General features: G+C 38.9%; 1 long non-coding RNA gene across 1 annotated transcript; it reads right to left on the bottom strand.

The window, feature by feature from the left end:
* Nucleotides 1-3,892: 3,892 nt before the first annotated feature.
* Nucleotides 3,893-14,064, bottom strand: LOC125489481. The gene is made up of 3 exons (XR_007267034.1): nucleotides 14,049-14,064; nucleotides 10,832-10,836; nucleotides 3,893-3,998 (listed from the first exon to the last, which is right to left on the bottom strand). It is a non-coding gene; the product is annotated as an uncharacterized LOC125489481 (long non-coding RNA).
* Between the last annotated feature and the right edge of the window lie 1,321 nt (nucleotides 14,065-15,385).

The raw sequence follows: 15,385 nt of genomic DNA, 5'->3' as shown, positions 1-15,385 counted from the left end.
TAAGAAACATGGAAAACAACTAACAATCGGAGCATGGAATGTTCGGACACTCCTGGATAATGAATCCAACCTATGTCCAGAAAGGAAAACTGCTTTAATTGCAAGAGAGCTGTCCCGGTACAACATTGATATAGCTGCAATTAGTGAAACCCATCTTAACGAAAGTGGAGAGCTGCGCGAAGAACTGGGTGGATATACCTACTACTGGATCGGAAAACCATCTGGGGAGAAGGCAGCAAGTGGAGTAGGATTTGCTATCCGGAACCAGATTGCGAAGTCTCTAGTGGAAGTACCTAAGGGAATTAATCACCGCGTGATGACACTTCGTCTTCAAATCTCATCTTCGAAGCACATGCATCTTGTTAGCGCTTACGCTCCCACTCTCAAGGCCTCAGATGAAGATAAGATTAAATTCTACCAAGATCTACGCCACGTTCTAGAAAGAGTTCCACCACAGGACAAAATCATGCTGCTAGGTGATTTTAATGCTCGTGTCGGCACGGACTATGATGCATGGGAGGGGGTCCTCGGACGGCATGGGGTTGGGAATTGCAACACCAATGGGCTTGATCTCCTGACTCTGTGTATGGAGTTTGACCTCTGTCTCACCAATACATTTTTCCGGATGCAAGACAAATATAAGACAACGTGGATGCACCCTAGATCAAAGCACTGGCACCTCATAGATTATGTCATTGTTCGTAAAAAGGACCTTAAAGATGTTCTGATCACAAGAGCAATGAGAGGCGCACAGGGCTGGACAGATCATCGCCTAATTAGGTCAAAACTTAAACTGTCATACAAACCACCTCGAAGAGCAGCTCACAAAACACCAGCAAGACTAGCATTTACAAGACTCGTTCACAGCAAAGAACTTCAACAAGCGCTTGATACTGATTTCGGTGCCAAGGTGGTCGATATAAACTGCTCGTCTGTAAATGATGGTTGGTCTTCGCTAGCATCGAACCTTCATGGTAGTGCTACAAGAGTCATCGGTAAACCTGAACGGAAACACCAAGATTGGTTCGACAACTCCGACACAGAAATCCGAAAACTCGTGGAAGATTATAGAAAATCTCTCAATAACCGATCAAATAATAACGATCGTCAAGCGGTTCACCGCCAGCTCAAGGCAAAAGTGCGTCAGCTGAAAGATAAATGGTGGACAGATAAAGCCAACGAACTGCAGCATTTTGCTGATACAAACCAAACAGGTAAATTCTTCGAAGGCCTACAGACTGTCTTCGGTCCTAGATCAAAAAGGACAGCACCGATATTCTCGCAGGATAAGAGTTGCCGACTGACCGAACAAAAAGATATCCTAGCCCGCTGGGCGGAACACTTCAATGAGGTCTTGAACCCTATTGCGCAGACTACTGACATGTCTTATATAGATGCCCTCGAATGTCTACCAACGAGTGAAAATCTTGCTCATCCACCAACCTTTCAAGAGTTCCATCTGGCAACCAAACGTCTCAAAAACGCCAAAGCACCTGGAAATGACAGTCTACCTTCAGAAGTGTTTAAATATGGTGGCCCAAATATTAAAAACAAATTGTTTGAGCTCATAAAGAAAATCTGGCAGTCTGAAGTAGTGCCACAGGACTGGAAAGATGCCTCCATCTGTAAACTTTATAAAGGCAAGGGCGAAATATCTGACTGTGGCTCTTACAGAGGCATCTCCCTTCTCTGTACTGCTGGAAAGGTGCTAGCACATATAATTAATACCCGCCTTAGCAAACTCGCAGAAAAAATACTTCCAGAGACTCAGTGTGGCTTCCGCCCGTATAGGGGTACTGTAGACGGCATATTTGTAGTTAAACAAATACAGGAAAAAAGCCAAGAACAGAACCAACCCCTATATATGTGCTTCGTCGATTTGGAAAAAGCATTCGACCGTGTGCCGCGCAATGCTCTCTGGACCGTACTAAGGAAAGCTGGCTGTCCTGAGAAATTCATTAATATAATCAGACAGTTCCATGATAACATGAATGCCAAGGTCCAACATGAAGCCGAATTCTCAGATCCTTTTCCAGTGTCTAGCGGGGTTAAACAGGGTTGTGTTATGGCGCCAACACTATTTGCAATATATTTTGCGGCTGTTATGAACGATGCACTGAAACAATGCAATGACAAAATAGAACTCACTGTTAGGACAGACAAAAGCGTGTTTGATCTCTCTCGATTCAGGGCAAAAACTAAAATTCGCAAGCTCTCTGTCATGGAAGTCCTCTATGCCGACGATGTGTGCCTGATGACAGACTGTCTAGAATCGCTTCAGAGATGCATGGATTCTCTGCACAACTCTTGTTGTAAATTTGGCTTGGTCATAAGCGTATCAAAGACACAAGTCCTTAAACAACCACCTAGAGGTCTTGACGCCAACCGCTCGTCAGTACAACTGTGCGGAAAACCCCTAAAAGAAGTGACCAAATTTCAATACCTTGGTAGCCAAATCAGAGATGACAACAGCCTCGCGTCGGAAATACCTGGACGCATAGCTAAGGCAGCAGCCACTTTCGGCAAATTAAATAGTCGTGTTTGGAAGTCACATGACCTTAAACTGCAGACTAAACTTTTGGTGTACAAAGCGCTTATTCTTCCCATCTTACTGTACGCTGCAGAAACCTGGTGCCTCTACAAACCAGACATTAGAAAACTGGATACATTCCATATGAGATGTCTGCGCTGTATTCTGCGCATCAAGTGGCAAGACAAGATCCCGAATACCGACATTCTTCGTCGTACTAACATGCCTGGCATGGAGGCCATGTTGATGAAGAGCCAGCTCAGATGGTGTGGACACGTCAGGCGTATGGAAGACTGCAGACTACCTAAAGCCGTGCTCTACTCAGAGCTCAGTCGCGGGAAACGGAACCGTGGCGGGCAGTACCTGCGCTACAAAGACGTGCTCAAGCGTCACCTCGTTGCTTGTGGCATATCACCGGACAGTTGGGAGGAACTAGCTGAGATGAGGCCAGAGTGGCGTAACTCTGTCCACAAAGGCTTAGAAAATTTTGAAAAGTCTCGACTTCAAGACCTTGACGTGAAACGCCACTCTCGGAAGACACGCCCTAAGCCCTCCTACAACTATACATACAACAGGAGGGGACAGCTCTACTGTGCTCAGTGTGACAGGGTGTTCAAGACGAAGTTCGGACTTGCCAGCCACATAAGAGCACATAACAGAGTGTAGCAAGAGTCGCTGTTGTCGGATACGACGAAGAGGACATCATCATCATCATTCCCATCAAATTTCATCACTGTAGTACTTATAGTTTCCGAGTAAATCGGCTGTGACAGACGGACAGACGGACAGACGGACATGACGAAACTATAAGGGTTCCGTTTTTGCCATTTTGGCTACGGAAACCTAAAAATTGGGGTCGTTTGGTGTCGGCATTTTGTGAGTGAAACTTTTACATTGCCCGTGAGTGTATTACGTTATACAATTTTTTTTATTGTTCTTAGGGCCAAATTCACGGGTTGCATGGAAATCTAAGTTTTATTAAACTACGATTTCATTAATCACGATTGCCGATTTCATCTAACTGCGTTTAGAGTAACTTGAAATTCATCGGTGATATTTTAATCTCGTTTACGTCACCGGTGTTTCAGCTACAGACGAGCCAGCAACACTGAAATGCGTTTAGTTATTGCGTCGCGCCGTACATATTTTTTGCGTATTTTGATTTCGAGCAATGGAGTAATAAAACGTTTTGACACATTATAAAACAAAAAAATAATATATGTCGTTGTCAAAGCGTTGATACTTGCTCAGTGGTTCGTTTATGACGTTTGACAATTACAGCTTTCTATAACTGCGTTTAGCAACGCTAACTGGCCAATTTATAGCAGTTACAGCTGTAACTGCGTTTTGCTCTAATCTTGGTTAATATTGGTCGGTGAAAATCGAAATGAGCGTATAAGCTCGTTTAGAGCATAAACTGCGTTTTCGATCCTTCTAACGACGTTTAATTACTTCGGTGAATTTGGCCCTTAGCGTGCATAGCTTAGCTTCTGTGGACACCCAGCCTACAGTCGGCTAATAACATGTTACGAGTATAATTCCCCCGCATAGTTGGTTGCGGGCTTTTGCCAAGTATTTAAACATTGCGCTGCGTAAGTGATTTATGAGGACTATGCCGTATGCTCGCGCGGCAATGTACAGCTAACTTTGTTTTGCAACGGCATTATTGCGATGCGACTAAGTATGAAGTTAATAACCTACCTGAATAACCAATACCTAACTGTTTTTTTAATCTAAGTTAAGTTGTAAGTTAAGTAGCTTCCTTTATAAATGAAGCTGTAGGTAAATTATAAATAATGCACCAGCTCAAAACAAAGTATAAATTAAGTGAAGTAGAAGTCAGTGACATGATTAAAAGTTTAATTTAAACAAGATTTAAATGAACGAGTTCAGAAACTTGTTACTTTATAAAAACATAAACTAAATCTATGTTATACTACAGTGAGTCGGGCGCATTGCCACAGAATAAAGTTTTAAATAAAAATGTAAGTATTCTGAGGAAACTCTGAGCAAAGTTGCCGTTGAGTTTAATAAAACATGCCTGAATAAGATGAGCTTTGCGATTTTTATTCCAATCATGAAACTTCTTTCACGGCTCGCGCGTAATTTTCAACCTTCTTTGATCAAACTTTTTCTTTTTAATATCTTCAACATCTATGGTAACTTTCCCCTGTACCTGATTCACTGTGGAGCAAGGAACATACATAAGTACTTCTCTCTGTAGAGTACCTACGTTACCTTCTTATATATTTTTAGTAGGTAGGTACATAAATAATATTTGCTCTTGTCAATAATGGATAAAATAAGCATTAATGTTATGCCATTCTCTTACTTTCCAACTCTCTGCAAACATTAACAGTGCTGTGTATAGAGTGAAATTTTATCAGTGATTATGCAAAAGCGATTAAAAAGTTGTCAGTAGGTATGTCAAGTAATAAGGGTAACGACTATACCTATAACCATAGATTATAAGTAGTATTATATGCTATAACTAACGAATGTAGTTGCATAATATTTTACAGAAGACAATTTTTTTACCTACCCACATAGTACCTACTTACATCTATAACTAGTATCACGAAGCTCCAGTCAGCTACATTAATATTATTGCGCTATACGTATACTTTATTTAAAAGAAACTCAGCTCCATCGCCGTTAGGTCTCTCTCTTGAAAACTTTAATTAGTTGAAAGCAAACAGTCGGTCGAGTCGCTAAAGAAACGAAAACTGTGGAAGAAACGTTGTTACCAATTAATTACACTCCAACTTATTTATAAATACACACATTACGCTGCAAAATAGAGTGCATGAAGAGAGATGAGAAGTGTGACTTTATTCATTTAATAGTGTGCCTACGAATTCGGTGCACTTTTAGTGAACGCAGTGCTGGGTGCTGGAGGAGTCATGGAGTATTTGTCATAAATATTTATTTATTTATATAAGGCACATCAACAGTACATGTAACAATACACTTATAAAAGAAAGGCTAGAGAGGTACTTATCAATAACATGTACCAATTCAGACATGCTCAACACTTGTTAGGCACATAACAAAACATAAAAATAATCGCAATAAAAAATACAGTTTAGTATTCCAAAAAAAAGAAAAAAGAAAAAAAAAGAAAATATCATAATAATAATATGTGGGGACGTCTCACACACATCTATCTAGGCTAAAATTAGGCAAAGATTGTAATATGGGTATCGTACAGCTGATATTATACCTACCTGCATGGATGCATTGATATATATTAAAGCCCAAGACTCGGTTATAAATATCTGTCTTTAAACAAATAAGTATCTGCCCCAACGGGGAATCGTACCCGGGACCTTTGGTATAGCGGTCAGGGTCAGTAACCGGTACATCATACGGTTGTCATCATACTGTATGTACACACGGCAACGTCAAATGGTCGGCAGGGCACACTAACGTAGTGTATGTGTGCACACTAACGTTGTCTATGTGTGCATAAACGCAGAAATCGGTTTACACACCAGTAACAAACCACACACACACACAACAGCACAAACGAGTTCGCGCGTAGGCAAACGCCCGTATACCAGCTGTGACATAAAAATATCAACCGGTAGTGTTAGTGAAATAGTTATAAAATTGATGTGAAGCAAAATTTCACTACCTGTGTCTATACACTTCGTAGCTCATTGGTAGAATGTTAGACTAATGAAACATAGGTCGTGAGTTCGAGTCCACGGATGGTCATTTTTATTTAACTTAATTCAAATTTTGCGTTAATTTAAACGCTGTTGAGTATAAAATTAATATATTTGAAACTGACAAATGACTACAAGCTGCATAGCTGTCGACTATTTCTCTTCGCCAAAAATATATGATTCGTTCTTCATTTGAGAATTAAAACCATTCTACCCTCATACAATATGAATAAACGAAATTTGTTTTTAGTTTTAGTGACAATTCACCTCTGCGTCTGCAAAGTGATTCACTTTGTGATTTGTCAATTTAATTAATTACTCTTCGCAGTCAGTATGGAAAGTCACTTAACCATGTTCAAAAAGGCGGAGATAATCGTATTTATATGAACAAAACATTACAATTAGTGAAATCGCAAGACGTTTAACGGTAAGTAACATAGAATTGTAAATATTTTATTTGACTGTTAGAATATTTGTATTTGTATAAGCTAAGTATTTGTTTTTTTTTGTTTGCAGAGGAGAACTGTTCAATTATGGGTTCACCGATACGCAGATTCGGGACATGTCGACAGTAGTCGTCTATACGGATGCATCACCACGCCATCGAGATATCGTAGCTGCACATAGCGCTGATCCGTTCTGCAGCACCCGTTCTACGGCCACAACACATAATCTATCCCTACAAACCGTACGGGTTCACTTGCGTGCTGCTGGGTTGCGGTGTCGGAAGCCGACGAAGAAAATTGCTCTAACCGATCAGATCCGACGATGTCGAAACAGAGTGCGTTTTGCGACTGACTATTTTAAACTTTGATTGGTGCAACAATGTGGTGATATTTAGTGATGAAAAGTCCTTTAAATCAGACAAGGATGGACGTAAGACATTATGGCGAAAAAGTGGTGAAAATTATCATTATTGGGGTTAGCTCAGTAATTTTTATTTTTCCATTTGTATAAGATTTTAGTTATTTTGTTAAAGACTTATTATTATTTACAATTATGGGTAAGCCAATGTGTTAATGATGTTATTGTTACTGAGGTTGGAATAAGTTATCTTATTTCTAGCTAATTAACATGTTGATTCATATAACTAATGACTTGCCTATTTACTTTAGTAAAACAGCCAGTCCATCCTTTTCTGATGTTTGTTATGATTTAAAACTGCTATTTGAAAATTTTCCTTATTAATATAAACTACAACTATGTTTTAAAACGAAAAACAACAAAAACGTAACATCCTTAATGTTTATGTTACGGCAAGAATAAATTTGGTAATTTTAACAATTAATAACTTGTTTCATTTACTTTCTGTGTTGCTTTTATTCGTATATACTACAATACTATTATTAACCATCTTAAAAAATAAATTAAATCTATAAAAAAAAACAAAAAAGGAATATTGTAAGTTCAGTGGGATTTGAACCACCATACCTATTATTGTATTCTTGTGTCATACCAACTGAGCCATTCAATCTATTACAATGCCTTGCAAAATTTTGCTTCATATCATAAAAACAATGAATCACTGTCACTGGCACAACTACATGCTTACAATATCCGTGTGTGGGTTGCCCAGAACTAAATAATTACGTCGACGTCGCTGACACACACATACACTACCTACGTTAGTGTGCCCTGCCAACCATTTAACGTTGCCGTGTGTACCTATTAGATGGGAGTCAGCTTCCTACATAATATCAAAACAGCACTTCTCCCGTGAAAGAGGCAGAAACATACTCACAAACTTTACACTTATAATATTAGTAGCATGTAAAATGTAACATACCTTATACATAATAATATGTACCTAAACATATATGGTTATAATAGGAGCTATACGCTATAGGTATGTCTCATCAAACCCATTCCGGGGGACATCAAAACTGAACAACTCACACATCGGAAACACCTATTAGCTGTATGTGGGAAAGTTTCACCGAAACACAAAAGAAAGTAAACAGGGAATAGAGTTAGCTTGACCATTTTCGGCTGATCAGAGTTTCCGATCGGATCACATCTGAGTGATCAGATCTCACACGGCCATCCATACTATCAATGCCCAAAATTAAACGAATAGATAGGCCTTATACGTTTGATGTTACTCTACCCTATCTAGGTAATCGTCCACCTATTTGTATCGTTCGTATCGGACATAGCATGTATAGTGCGACAAACTTATCTGTTCCGGTGAGAGCTAACTAAATTGATTAATATCTCATTATTAAGTAATGAATTATGTATTGTTAAGGATTAGATGGGTTTTATAATACCGCAAGGGCGAATTACTACTATGAGCAATCTAAAAATCTTATAGAATGAAGAAATATTAGACATTTACGTGAGCTCTCACCGGAACAGATAAGTTTGTGGCACTATACAAGTATTGTTTGTGTAGAAATCTACACATAGAATAATTTACTGTATGTGATGCATCTGTTGCATACAATGCCGAAAGGTTGCTTATCTATTCGTTAACGATGAGTATTCATCCTTTTAACTTTCTGTCAGTATATAATTATTTTATTTATTTAATTATTTATTGCACAAATATATAATAAATGCACAAAAGGTGGCCTTAATGCCAATAGCATTTTCTACCAGCCAACGTACGGCTACGATTATCCGCTCCTCAAGCACTTAATGATGAACATGATCAGTTGGCACCTTATTTAGTTCGTTTAAAAGTTAGAAGGGATCACGTGGTTTCGGCCAGAATAGGGGCGCCGCACCGCACCCAACTAATATAACAAAGTTCCTCACCGACTTGTTATTTATCTAATTCCTGGCTGGACGCTTTGTTTTAGGACTATACACAACGAAATTTGTTCAACTAGCTCGCGGATAACGTGTTACATAGTTATAAGTTATAACTAGTGGCGCTTGAAGTTGGGTGGGAGACATTATTCGCCAAGTAAGTAGGTAATATGCAGTTTATTGTACTGCTTCTTCGTAGATAAGAACAGTTTCGTATATTTCCAAAAGAAATATGACTTTGCCATTCGTAGAATTTATATAAGTACCCTTTATTTAAAAAAAACCTGTAAGTATTAATTATATCACTGAAATCCGATAGCCGCGCGGCTCTGCACACTCCAACTATGTGTGAGAATTCATTAGACAGGTTAGTTCCCGATTTAGCCGTAAGACTTCAGTGGTGGTGGGGATTCTATATTTACAAGACCTTTTTTCGCAGCTACAGACACAAAGTAGTGAGACAAAAAGTACAGTACAGTAGTTAGAAATAGTTTTGGATTTTAATTCGTTCTTAATAATGTCCACCATCTCCCACTAGGCCAGCGTGGTGGACTTGGCCTAAACCCTTCCTTCATTGAAAGGAGATCCGTGCCCCAGCGCAGCAGTGGGGACGTGATGTGAATGATTATATGATAAGAGATAATTAAATCATCAAAAATTGGTGAGTTCTACCCCTTACAAACAAAAAATAGAAACGCAACCTGTGTGACCGACAACACACAAAAAAGTTGTGTCTCAAAAACAGATTTCCGAAAACTAGAACAAAAGCAAGAGTCACTTTACTACAGTCCGCTCACTATTAGTAATGAAATATGGAACTAACTAAAGACAAAAGAGTCGTACACTAGTTGCAGGTGGCGCCACTAGCAACTGTAGATTTATTTAATTTTAACTCTTTGGTGATTGGTGTATTAACTTCAAAATGCAATTCAACTTTGCCCTATCTTCCTGTCTGTGACATCTTCAGTAATTTTATTGTGTTCAGGTATAACAACTAGTTTTTTGTTTAGGTATTTTATAAACATAACACCAAAGTTTTTGATATAGGTTGAAATATTATACTAAGTATTCTATAAGATTCGTAGATATTGACTATTTGGGTTTTAGCTATCAATTCATTATCTTATTTTTCTGATCGCTGGTACTATTACAGTTTTATTAGATACTTAATTACTATTACATTTAATGAGCATTACACTAGCGAAATTTTCATTAGTTTTCATAGTTACTGGACACGTGTCAGTGCCCAGTCTATAGTCACCAATAACTCGCTTTGCAGGACGCACCGATAGCGTCTGTCACACTCACAATGGACGGAAAAATAAAAACACCACTTTTATCGAACAAATTGTAAAAGAGAGGCTTCCCTCTGTCATGCCTGGATATCGGCCGTCAAATGCTGCCCTGTAAAAGCAATGTTTAGGCTGAGGCTTTTTGGTGTTCGCACGAAACACATTTCTATGAGAATTATAAAAGTCTCACCGGGAACATTATAGGTTCATCTTTGAGCATTACATTACAACATGACTCCGACTGACAAGCAATTGCGTGTAATGTAAATTAGTATTATTACAAGGTGCGCATTTTAATGCTAGTTCATCATCCTTCACTTATGTAACGTTACATTAAGTGCCAATATCTCCATAGTGGGTTAGATCGTAACCAGGGAAAGGTTGATTAATTATACGTCATCTTCATATTAAATTCTTGACGGATGTGTCAAAAGTCAAGCAATAATCCCTGGTTATGCTCTAACCCACTATGGAGAAATGGACACCAAGTATACGCCAATGCTACCGGTGAGGGAGAGAAGAAATGCTTTACGACTTTTAGAACCTTACCTGCTTTAAGACCATTTAGTTTTCATAGTAAAAACCTTAACTATTTGTAATATTTTATTTATTATATGGGAAGCTTAATCAAATTATGGCAAGTTATAATTTACTGACAAATCATGTCTCGTTTAATGCAAAATAGATAAAACTTTATGCTGCAACTCCATTAAAAAATCATTATCCTATTGATTATAAACTTTGATGATGATGTAAAGATAAATAATGTCATGTATAGTGCAGTCATAGATTAATCACAGTGAACGTTTATTTAAGTCTGCCTACCTACACATAAATGTACGGTCATGCGCAGAGAAACCTGACCCCCCTCTCATAGTAACAATGTTTCTTAGAGTACCTACTGTACAAAACTATCATGATTCGGTATGAATACCTAAATTTTGATTGGTAGTTTATCATTTTGAAGTAAAGTAGGTACCTATGTAGAAAATTTAATCGTCAGGCCTTTACGAGAATAAATTGCTTTAAACATTGCTTCTGACGACCGAATGACGTAGTGGTTAGTGACCCTGACTACTGAGCCGAAGGTCCCGGGTTCGATTCCCGGCTGGGGCAGATATTTGTTTAAAGACATATATTTGTACTCGGGTCTTGGGTGTTGATATTTATATTTAGTATCTATCTATCTATGTATTTGTGTAAATATATCAGCTGTCCGACACCCATAACACAGGTTCTGCCTAGCTTGGGGTCGGATGGCCGTGTGTGAGATGTCCCCACATATTTATTTATTTTTCTATTGGTCACTCTTGGGTATAGACCTCCTTTAAAACTCAGTAAAGTAGGTATTTTTATTCCACACGTAGATTTATTCAGCGTCATGATCACAAATAAAAATACTAAATGAAACCCTATCCTGCCCACTACAAATATTTATTATTTTGTCAAGCGCCATTTTTATTCCGCCTAGCGCGCGGTTTATTCCCGTTTATTTTGCATCAACAAAGCAAGTGCTATCTAAAATTCGTTTCCCAATAGTTGTCTATTAATATTTAACACAAACAATCCGCGGAAACCGTCCGTACAGACAGACCGACAGTTTTGACATGTAAATAGCGCTTCTGCACGCGAATTTACGGTTCCTCTTTTTGAATGCTGTGTTGAAGTATTGAATTTTGTTAGAGTTTGTCGCCCGATTTTAATTCTGAGTGTCTGCGTTTTCTCAATTTTGCGATTGTGATGTGGCAACACACACACACTCACGCCTTGTACTAATGTACTCCCTTGCGGGGTAGGCAGAGGTGCATTGCTGCACCCACTTTTCGCCACAGTGTTATGTTAGTCCCAATGTAATAGGGGGCGGGCCTATTGCCATTTTACGGGCACATCCAAGACCCGAGAACAAATATCTGTGTTTAAACAAATGTGGCAAAAACTTACTTAAATTAAATTATACACTTATATGTTAAGTAGCCTGCATGTATGATATAGATACCTGCCATCAAATAAGAATTCAAGGACTGGAATGCTTTGCTATTCCATAATTATTACATACACAATTACACATGAAGTTAACAATTTACACCATTTCATCGGATCAACTGGGTAAGACCACGCTTTTTTTTCTGTGCCCGGATTCATGAAGGAGTACGAGAAACGTTTCACAACAAACCCTACCCTGATTCAGCGTCAACAATGGCATGGATCCTACCGATCCAGGCACACCAGACAGCAACGAGCGACCCGGCAGGCGCCCGATGCAAATCACTGAATAATCCCTTTGTTCGAATACAGTTAGTCCGGTAAGGACCGCGATTGTCGACGACTCCCACTAATTTACACTTCTGTTTCACAAAATGTACCGGAATAGAGAAAAATAAGTAAACAAATAATAATATGGTGAATACCGTTTCATGTATTATATTATACCTTATTCAAACAAAAACCAACAAGACAGCGACTAAAGTCCGTTTTTAATCTCAGATACTAAATTGACAGATTCTGAATGGTTCACCAACAGTCGACTGTCCCGCGATTAATCTTAAAAATATATTAATAAACCCGCATATTCGGAGAAAGAAATAGATGTTGGTTATGGAACATCGTGAAAATGGTTCAACTGTGTCGATGAACGATTTATCGTCGAACACTAATCCGTAAACAATTAAGTAGGTACCATTACCAGCTCACTAGTTCATAAGAGCTAACCACCTATAGGTACTCTTTACTTTATCAGAACTTCTCGATTGGTTCTGAAAGTTTTAGGCCACAAACTATAGGCTCACATATTTATTACAGCTCCATTACCGTATCTTGTGGGCTAGACCCTCCAACATCAGCGAACAATCGCCATTAGCCTCCAGATCACGAGTTATGAAGTAGCCCATTGCCATTGTAATAAGTTAGTGTATTAATGTGGAGAGATCTAACCGATGCACGCGCAATACGCTACTGAAAAATTATAGGCTTTTTGACAGATATTTAGGCTGGTCAACCAATAGGGTTGCAGAAAACCACGGTGTTGTTTTTATTGCTGATTTTTTCCATTGCTCGTCGCTTCCGCTCCGCTTTAGTAGACGGGCAGCCTTATGTAACTATGGTATCTACATGATAATATTATATAAGTACTTAGTAATTTTCCTAGCCATGTAAAAACCTACTTCCGGTATATTTATTTATAAGTCCTGTATAAGACAGTTTTATAGAGACTTTGATAAGATCAATCTCGCGCTCCAAACATACCTACAATGCACTATGGCGCTCCTAGACTCTAGACACGTAGTTAAGTATGTTAACAAACCCCCAGATAGCCAACTATGTACGCGGCGCAGCGAAAGTTTGACCGTAAAATTAGGTATAACCCCGCGAAGATCACTCAAGTTCAGAAAGGAATTTATGTTTTATGAGGAAAAATTGCCGGCAGTCCGGACTCACTCCTGGCATACGAAAGCAGGTAGACTGAGGTCAAGTTAGATGTGGTGAAATAATTTTGTACAAAAATATTTTAAATTGCGGAGGAGCGCAATCGTTGGACAAAATATAAGGAGGATACCTATATTTATATTAATTGTATGTGCATACCGGTAGCTGCATCGCTTCCTGTATTCTATGTATAGAAATTTACACAAATCCGTCCACTTCATCGGCATTGCTGAAACCGTTTCTTCATACACTTTGCGATACGTACCTACAGTATGAGAATTGCCACGGCATTTCATTGTATGTCTACTTAACACTCGCACTATAAACAGTGTGTGGATCAGGTTCCAGTTCCCGTTATAAATGTCAATAAGTACCTACTTATATTTATCATAATCAATTTCTAATTAGATTTGATTAAACGGCGGTGTTAAATCTATTTCCACCGGTATGCGGTATGTGATAGAATGCGAGAATAAATTTATTCAACCCCAGTTCGAGCGCAGATTAGCGTGCGGAGTGCGAGTTTTTACTCCGTTCGAGTAGTGACGTACATTGGCTTTCTAATCTGTGGTGGCGAGTAAACTAGTATGGTGCGGGAGAGTCGCCACCACGGTTCACGCGCTGCCCTAGCTCCGCGCCTTATAAATTGAAGTCGATTTTCACTGCTCGATCGGTAATGAACAACCTACACTAGGCTCTCCGACGTCAGTAGTGCAGGATATATTCTACCGGAGCATAGGAATGCAGTTTGTTCCTGGGCACATTCAATGCATAGAATCCGGACCTCTCCTCTCAGGTATCGTGGTTACTCTCAGAGGAGCCAGATTTCTTTGGCCCAAATTGTACAGCCAAGAACAAATCTCTACCATCCTATAAAATATGTACGATACATCCCCTGGTAAATAAACTCTTTGCATTTTTCATAAATGTGTATTTTTTGTTTATGGTATTTGCAACCACATAGCATTAAGGGTTCATATTATGCTTACGTTATTTAATAAATTAAAATTAGTAACTAATAGTTTGAAACTATCCTACACTGATCATAAAAAGATTCATAATCATTTAAGTTATGATTATGAACCTCTAAACTTCGTTAAATTCGTTCGTTGTCAAACGGCCAAATAAAACAAGAAAGAGGTTTGAACTTCACAAATCCACCACAGAGTTCCATTAAGCCTCCATTGATTAACTCGCCCGACCATAGAGCCGGACCCCAACCTTTTTCTACTCTTTGTTTATCTTTAAGAAAGTTGGAAACAAGTTCTGGCACCCCTGTTAGTACATGTAGGTAGTTCGATTGCTTTTTCACAGCAAATGTTGGTAAATTAAGTGTAAAGTTTAGAATGCTTGCCCTGTTTATCAATTTACATAATAACATTAATAAGTGTAGGTAGTAAAAATTAATTAAGTACTCGATGTTGAGTATGACCCTAATCTAAAAGACATTAGGGGTCAACATCCAGGTTGCCTCAATATCTTAAAACAATCTGAGTAGTATCTTGATGACGACTATTATACCCCATTTACACTCTCGCCTCGGCCCTCGCCTCCTCGCTCGCCTCGTCACTCGTGCGGAGGCGCGAATGTAAACACCCACTCGCGTGTGACGCGAGTGGGTGTTTACACTCTCGTGCAGAGTTCAGTTGTCTTTGAGCTAGCAACGATGGAGGACGTCGAAGTTTTAGCAGCAACAATAAAGAATTTATGTATGA

Source organism: Plutella xylostella, chromosome 14 (assembly GCF_932276165.1).
Source record: "Plutella xylostella chromosome 14, ilPluXylo3.1, whole genome shotgun sequence".
In the NCBI taxonomy this organism is placed as follows: domain Eukaryota; kingdom Metazoa; phylum Arthropoda; class Insecta; order Lepidoptera; family Plutellidae; genus Plutella; species Plutella xylostella.
The sequence above is the reverse complement of the archived record's forward strand: the minus strand, read 5'-3'. Positions and strand labels throughout refer to the sequence as shown.